Source organism: Argentina anserina, chromosome 7 (assembly GCF_933775445.1).
Source record: "Argentina anserina chromosome 7, drPotAnse1.1, whole genome shotgun sequence".
In the NCBI taxonomy this organism is placed as follows: Eukaryota; Viridiplantae; Streptophyta; class Magnoliopsida; order Rosales; family Rosaceae; genus Argentina; species Argentina anserina.
Window position 1 is genome coordinate 7,370,112 of NC_065878.1, and position 8,129 is coordinate 7,378,240.

At 39.2% G+C, this 8,129-nt stretch overlaps 1 pseudogene; it reads right to left on the bottom strand.

Annotated features, from left to right (window-relative positions):
- Nucleotides 1-3,443: 3,443 nt before the first annotated feature.
- On the bottom strand, nucleotides 3,444-7,413 carry LOC126803493 (exocyst complex component SEC10a-like; annotated as a pseudogene).
- Between the last annotated feature and the right edge of the window lie 716 nt (nucleotides 7,414-8,129).

Genomic DNA, 8,129 nt, shown 5'->3' on the forward strand with positions numbered 1-8,129 from the left:
GGAATTATCGACTTTTATTCCGTCGCTCGGTTGTGAAAACTTTCTTCACGGAAGTTGTAGAGCTCGTCGATACGAGTTCGTGAGTATGTGACGCGTTCGAATCGGACGTCGTATGTAAAATTTATTAACGATATAAGTTGTTTCCGATTTTAGAGTTTGGTATAAATAGAACTATGTTGTCTTAGGGTTTCCATTTGTGGAAACCCCTTCCCTCACTCACCCGCCGCTCATCTCTCTCTCTCTCTCTCTCTCTCTCTCTCTCTCGGCTTCTCTCTATCTTCCACCCGAAACCTCACTCTCCCTTCCCTCAATCTCACCATCCCCTCGCATCACCGACGACCTCCGCAGCTGGAGCATCGTGGTCCTCACCACCTCGCTCTACGACCACGCAGCTCTTCCCCCCGCAGGCGACCCCGCAAGCTTCTCGTTCCCCGACCCCTTGCCTCGCGCCGATCGTTGACCTCCAAGCAGCCGTGCCTCGCCGCCGCTCCTAGACATCACGAGACCTCTGCCACCACTCTCTAGCACACCGAGCCTCTTCCTGCCGCCCAGGGAGCCACAACGACGAGGGAAGCTTCCGCACGAGACTCACCAAGGATTCAAGCTTTTCCAACGTGTTTTGAACTCCGATCTAGGTAAGGAAGCTTTCAATTTCATGGTTGTGATGTTTGTGGTTGGATTGGAGTAGTTTGGGCGGAGATTTGGGCAGATCGGAGGTGGTTGGAGGAGATGGGTACCGCCGCCTAGAGGCGGCGCGTGAGGGCGTTAGGGGTAGCCTAGGGGTGGTTGAAGGCCGTAGGAAGGAAGAGGGGGAGGAGGGGGAGAGTTTAGGCACGGCGGTGGCGTCACACGCTCCGTGGTTAGCCTCGGCGCGTGGGCCCCACGCGCGGCCGGCCGGAGGTGGCGCGTGTGCCACACGCGCCGCCGTGTGAGGCGGTGTAAATAGTTTTAACTGAAAGGGTATTTTGGTAATTTACTGTGTAATGGTAAATGTAAATGTAAATTTTAATTACTACGGTAAATGTAATTAATTTTTTTACCTTCGGTAAATGTAATTATAATTTACTTTCAGTAAATGTAAAAAGTAAATTGTAAAAAGGGTAATTTAGTAAATTTTATTTACTGAATTTGTATTTACATTAAATCGTATTTATACGTACAGAAATACGTATTTAATATTTATACGTACAGAAATACGTATATAATATTTATACGTACAGAAATACGTATTTAATATTTATACGTACAGAAATACGTATTAATATTTATACGTACAGAAATACGTATTAATATTATACGTACAGAAATACGTATTAATATTTATACGTACAGATAATACGTATTTAATATTTATACGTACAGGAAATACGTATTTAATATTTATACGTACAGAAATACGTATATAATATTTATACGTACAGAAATACGTATTAATGGAGTATTGTACAGTAACCGTGAATAGTGAACAGTGAACAGTAACTTCGTATAACCAAAATTGCTGAACAGTACCGTATATTACTGTTTTGGCATTTAAAGGTTTACGAAACGATTCTAAATTCTTTTCTTATTCTTTTAAGGTGATCGTTAAATCGAGGAAAGGAATTAGCATCGCGAATTGTGGGATTACGCTCAAGTCAATAAGGTGAGTAAAATCTCACCGAATTTACGAATCTACCCTCGTGGTGATTCAACATTTTACAAGTGTGTTTATCAAATGAATTATAACATGTATATAATTTAGTGGACTACATATATATAGTATAATGGTAATATGTACATAATATATATATAGTTCATTAAATTACGTACTGTTATTAATGCATTAAAAATAGTCATTTCGGTGACGGAAAATTGAGCATGTGTATGTGAGAATATTGTACGAAATTTTCAGGTGTTTATGAAATATGACATGTATAGGATATAGTGGACTATGTATATATTGTATAAATGGTAAATAAATACGAATATATATAGTTTGCTATATAATATACTGTTATGATTTTTATTGTGGTTATATCGTGAAAGTTTTAAAACGTACAATATGATGTGTGATTATTGTACGTGATTTTATCACGGAAAATGTGAATTATTGTGATTTGTCTTCGGACGTGATGTGTGGTACAATATGATGTGAGATTATTGTACATGTGAGGCAAGTCGGAACCTAGCCTTTGGCCGGGCGAAAGTTACGATACAGTTAGAGCTCTAGTCTGTCTGCCATAGTACTGCATGGAGGTAACGGGTGGTTATCTGCTCATGGGTACTCAGCTTGTTTTGGATGTTGGGTGGCGGGTGGTTACCCAACATCAGCGGTATACTAAGTGAGGGGTAACGGATGTGTACCAGCGCTCATTAGTTACCATTTTGTGAAAGTATTAGAGTAACCAGATGGGTTGCTCGTTTTCTCATGATTTTCATTATACTGTGTTGATGTGGAGTTGTGTCTTTTATGAGATGAGAGTTATCTTAATATTTTACTCATACGAGCTGTAAAGCTTACCGGGTTTGTGTTGCAATCCCGGTGCACCAATTTCAATGGTGTAGGGGATACTTCCGCAGGTGCTGAGTAGTGGTGATTGAGAGACGACTCCGAAGACTCGAAGTCGATCGCATCCAGTCGTGGTGAGGTTCCATCGTGGATTGTGTGTGTGATTTGGTGTGATTTTATTTGTGAGGTTGTTGTGAGGATTATACAATTCCATTTGTTATATGTTGAATTATCATTTGGGTTTGTAATAATCGGCTTGACTGAGTTATATTTTAAACTCAGATGTGATCCGCTGTTACGCTTTAATGGTTTCGATTTATTTGAGATTATTTGGTGTTTAACGACTTTAGAATTTTGAGTTTTTAAGCTCGAAATTTTGGGGTCGTTACACCTTGGACAATCTTTTTCGCGAGATCTGCATTTAGAGCCTCACTTTGCTCAAGCTCTTTCTTAAGATCAGCCCATTTGGCAAGGCTTTGCTGAAGTTTTTTCCTTGAGATCTTCCATTTTCCTTTCAACATCTTCCTTTTCTGCTTCAGACGCATCGAGCCTTTCCTCAAGATCTTCCTTTTCCGCTTCACATACCTCGAGCCTCTCCTCAAAATCTTCTGTTTCAGCTTCAATATCTTCTTTTTCAATTTCACACTCGTCAAGCTTTTCCTCAATAAGTTTCTTTTCAGCTTCAATGTGCTCAATCTTTTTCTTCAGAGTTTTCATTTTGAGCATCACTCTTTTCAATTTCTTTCTTTAGATTGTCCTTTTCAACTTCAGTTTGCTCGAGCTGTTTCTTAAGGTCCTTGTTCACAGCTTCACTCTCGTCAAAAGCTTCCTGTGGCTGATTTCCATAAGCTTCACTCTTATCAAGTTGATCTTGAAGAACTTCATATCGAGCTTCATTTTGTGCAAGTTCTTCCTCTAGATATATATTTTTAGCTTCAAACTCTTCCTTCTCAGTTTAAAGTTCTTCCTTTTCAGCTTCAAGATATTTCTTCTCGACTCTGGTCTGCTCAAGCTCATCCTTAAGAGCTTCCTTCTGAGCCTCAATCTTTTTGAGCTGTTTCATTAGCTCAACTGTCTCAAATTCCTTCCTAGTGAATTTTTCCTCAAGATTTCTCTTCTGCTGTTGACGATTATTCATAAAATCTATTTTCTTCAGAAATTTTCTCTCAGCCTCTCCCTGCAACTCAGAAAACTTAATCTTGAGTTCTTTCAATTCTTATGAGTTTCACTCTTGTCAAGCTCTTTCTTTAGATCATTCTTCAGAGCATCATTCAACTCAAGTTTCTATTTAAGCTCTTCCTTTTCTGTTTCGCTTTTCTTGATCCGTCTCTTAAGATCTTTTATCTCAGCTTCTCTCAAGCTGCTTCATGAGATCTTTCTTGAGAGCTTCACTCCTCGCAAGCATTTTCTTTGTGTTAGTATAGTCTTCATATGCAGCATGATCCATTATTCCTGCTTACACAACATCCCATTAACAAAATGAAACGAATATCTTGCAATTCTGCTTTAGCTTTAAACAGAAAACTGAGTGAAACTCACCGCAGTGCACTCCCGAGGAATTGTACTGATACATTCTCAAATTAACCTACATTACGTACAGAAACAAAGGAAATTCAAGCCATCGAAGGCTACAAGGCTACAAGCAAGAAGAACATACGTTATAGAAATAATATATTATTTGTACAAATGAGAACATACGTTGTAGCATGAGAATCTGAAAACAAATGAGAATGCAAACACATGTACAAATAAAATGTAATTTATTGATAATCAAGTGCGAGGTTACAATCTTTGTGAACTCCTCTGATTCCATCTCCGTATGTAACTTGGCTCAAGGGTGACGTGCACTTGATCTTGAGAATTTGAGTTTGGATTTGGACTTGATGAAGAACGAGCGATTTGATAGCTTGATGATTCTTCGTGGACTTGGGTTTGGATTTGGATTTGATGAAGAAGAGCGATTTGGTAGCTTGATGATTCTTCGTGGACTTGAGTTTCGATTTGGATTTGATGAAGAACGGACGATTTAGTATCTTGATGGTTCTTCATAGACTTGAGTTTGGGTTTAGATTTGATGAAGAACATGCGATTTGATAGCTTGATGGTTCTTCGTGGACTTGAGTTTGGATTTGGATTTGATGAAGAACGAGCAATTTGGTAGGTTGATGATTCAGCTTGGGAGACTTCGGGATTTCTCGAGAGTGATCTTGCTCAAGTGATTTTCTCTCTTCTTCTCAAGTCACATTCTCTTCATGTTGAAGGGGGTATTTATAGTGTCAAGGCTTCTATTTTGTAGAATATTTTAATGACACTAAAACAATAAATTTCTTTAATTGTATAATTAAATCAATATCTATTTTCTAATTTAAAATTAGTTATCCTCATAACTAAATTAATCAGAAAATAATTGATTTAATTTATAACCGTTAAGGAATTTATTGATTTAATCAAATGTTCGAACACCATTTCAAAATCGTCAATGACATTCAATTTCTGATTTAAGTCGGAATCACGTAGCTTTGATTACGATCATCCATTTATGTGCTGACACGAGTTTTATTTGGATCCGCACTAACTTTGTTGACTTTTGGGCCACATGTGTAATTTTGTCGGGTTCTTGGTCGATTTAATCATTTAATGAAGATGATTTACTTCATTAAATTTCATGTGTCTACAAATGCCCACACTTCAAGTCGTGCTGTAGATATGTCGTCATCACGTGCCGAAAGCGCAGCTTGAAGTATGTACTTTGATTTGGAAAATTTGTGGAGCTAGCTTCCGAGGCTTCGCAAATTTTGTAGTAATCTTATGACTTCTGAATGTCTTTGAAAATATTCATCCCATGGACCTTCTTACAATATTTATGATGTATGAATCCACTGATATCTTCAATATGCAACAGATTAAAATGGTCTTTGATCAAACTTGATGGGGTAGCAAGAGCTTTTAACTTCATTGCTCTCCCAAGATGTCATGCTTATATCTAGATGAGTAAATAGAAACCCCAACCCCTTGAGGTCTACCATAGAATATGGTCCAGGCGAAAGCATAGAACATATTGAAGAACTCAGTTGCATGTATATACCATTCATATCAAAGGAACTGACAATTGGACAACATTCAAATAAGTCAAGATGATTGCAAACTTTACGAAGTTGTATTATTATACTTATCATTCCAAAGAAGATGGTACTTGCCAGAGTTGCTTGTGTTTCCGAGCTAGCAATAAAGTCTTCATACAAGTTCCGTTGCCTCCTTGATAGTCTACAATATATCACATGCTCATGCTTCATAGGCAGCTGTTTCTCCGCTGTCTTCAATGATTTACCTTAAGACTAGTTCCATCATCACCCTTCAACATAGCCTCAGCTTTTTCTTTCAGTCCGCCAAAGGCATAATGCCTAGCATGATAGCTTTAACAGTATATGTCATCTTTTTCTTTCAGTCCGCCAAAGGCATAATGCCTAGCCATGATAGCTTGAATATTGAGCACGGGTATGCTAGCTTTTTACATGTCTATTATATGTAATCATCTCATCTCTGTTACATGTAATCATCTTCAATGCTAGCTTTTTACACAGCAATGCTAACTTTTTAAAACCATTTTTACAAACCTTTGAATATTGAGCACGAGTATGCTAGCTTTTTACATGTCTGTTACATGTAATCATCTCATCTCTATTACATGTAATCATCTTCAATGCTATGCTAACTTTTTATAAACCCTTTTTTTACAAACCTTTGGATATTGAGCACATGTATGCTAGCTTTTTACATGTATGTTACATGTAATCATCTCATCTCTATTACATGTAATCATAATGCCTAGCCATGATAGCTTGTCGGCAATGTCATTGGCTTTTGGTTCGGATTGATTCCAGCAGATAACACATGGTGGCGTGCTCACTTTCCAACCCGATTTCCACTCTATTTTTTCAGTCATCTATATGACCAAGCTCCAAGCAACTCCTTAAATAACTTTAAATCAGTACACACTAGTGTACCATATCTACCAGTGCACGGATTGCACCCTCCGAAGAATATGTTTTGGTCTCCTTCTCTTTGACACGGCATCAAATCGTGCTAGTAGTTTGTTCTCCAGTTCATTGCAGTATTCCTGAAGATCAGCAACTGCAACTTCTAATCCTCTGCTAGCGGCTGCATTGCCCATGACTGATGGTATAGTTCTTCCAATATCTTCCTCAGCAAATGCCCATAGTTTTTTGTGCAATTTTAGCAGCCTCTACAACACGACTATCATCGGAAAATAGAGGTGAAAGTTCTATTAGATCGTCAGGGCTGCTATTGAACTTCATCAAGTACTTTATGAGTTCTATCGATTGACTAGCAGTCTCCCGCTGAGCATCTGCACTCTGCAGATGATCTCCTATTTTTTGCAGTAGTCTGTCCAACACTTGATATACGTGAATCCAACCTGGCAAAGCTACCAAACAAGCCGTCTACTCATTTTTCAAATTCAATAAGTGTCTTTCGGTTCTTTGAATCTTGTGTAGAAACATCCTTCTTAAGATTTAATAGCTTTTCATTAATTTGTGTCTGGAGATCAACCAACTCTTTCCAAGAATCCTTGAACATAGATAAATCTTATCTACTTCAGGAAATAAAGGGTCAGACACTCCTTGCGCAAATCTTGTTGCATATGATGGGGCTCACATATATCCATTTGGCAAACTGTCAGACCCACTGATGTTGCTATGACCCTCAGATGAATCTGTTTCATCTTCTTGAAAAGACAGGAGGAGACTTGGCGGGGTGGTGACGCGGCACGGTCTTGACGATGAGACCGGCGAGGAGGCCGGTGTGGGAGGCGGATTGGTTGGAATAGAGGACGTTGTTGGTGGGGGCGAGGGCGATGGCGTCGGTAAAGTGGGAGATGGCGGAGGTGTAGTCGCAGCAGAAGGCATAGTCCTCAAAAGCATAGCATGGTGGTCATGGTTTTGGCAGAAGAGGAGCAGATGATGAGAGAGATCGTTTTAATGATAAAAGCAATCGACTCGGCTCGGCTCGGCTCTAGCTCGGCTCCAGCTTGGCTCGGCTCCTGATTGGCTCAGGCTCGGGTATGCGATCCTGTTTTTTTTGTAGGATATTGATAACAATTTGAGAGTCGCAGTCGATCTAATCATTTGATTGCTTTTAAAACGCGTTGATTTCTGGCGGATTTGAAGAATGTAAAATGACCTAATCGCTTGAATGCTCTCATTTCATTTACTTGACAACACTTGATAAAAGTGTGTTAGGCTTTATGCATCACATTCACCATGGCGGCTTTAAAGAGTTTCAAGAACGTAAATGACCTAATCGCTTGATTGCTGTCAATTCATACACTTGACAACACTCAATAAAGCGTTTTAGGCTTTACGCATCACATTCACCATGGCGGCTTTCAAGAGTTTGAAGAACGTAAACGACCTAATTGCTTGACTGCTGTCAATTCATAGACTTGACAGCACTCAATAAAAGCGTTTTAGGCTTTACGCATCACATTCACCATGACGGCTTTCAGGAGTTTCACGGATGGGACAATCACTATCCTCGACGATGTTGAAGATGAGCAACATGATGGCACAAACTTAACTGTATATCCCTCTCTTATCGGGCCATTTGATTTTAAAGCTCCAAT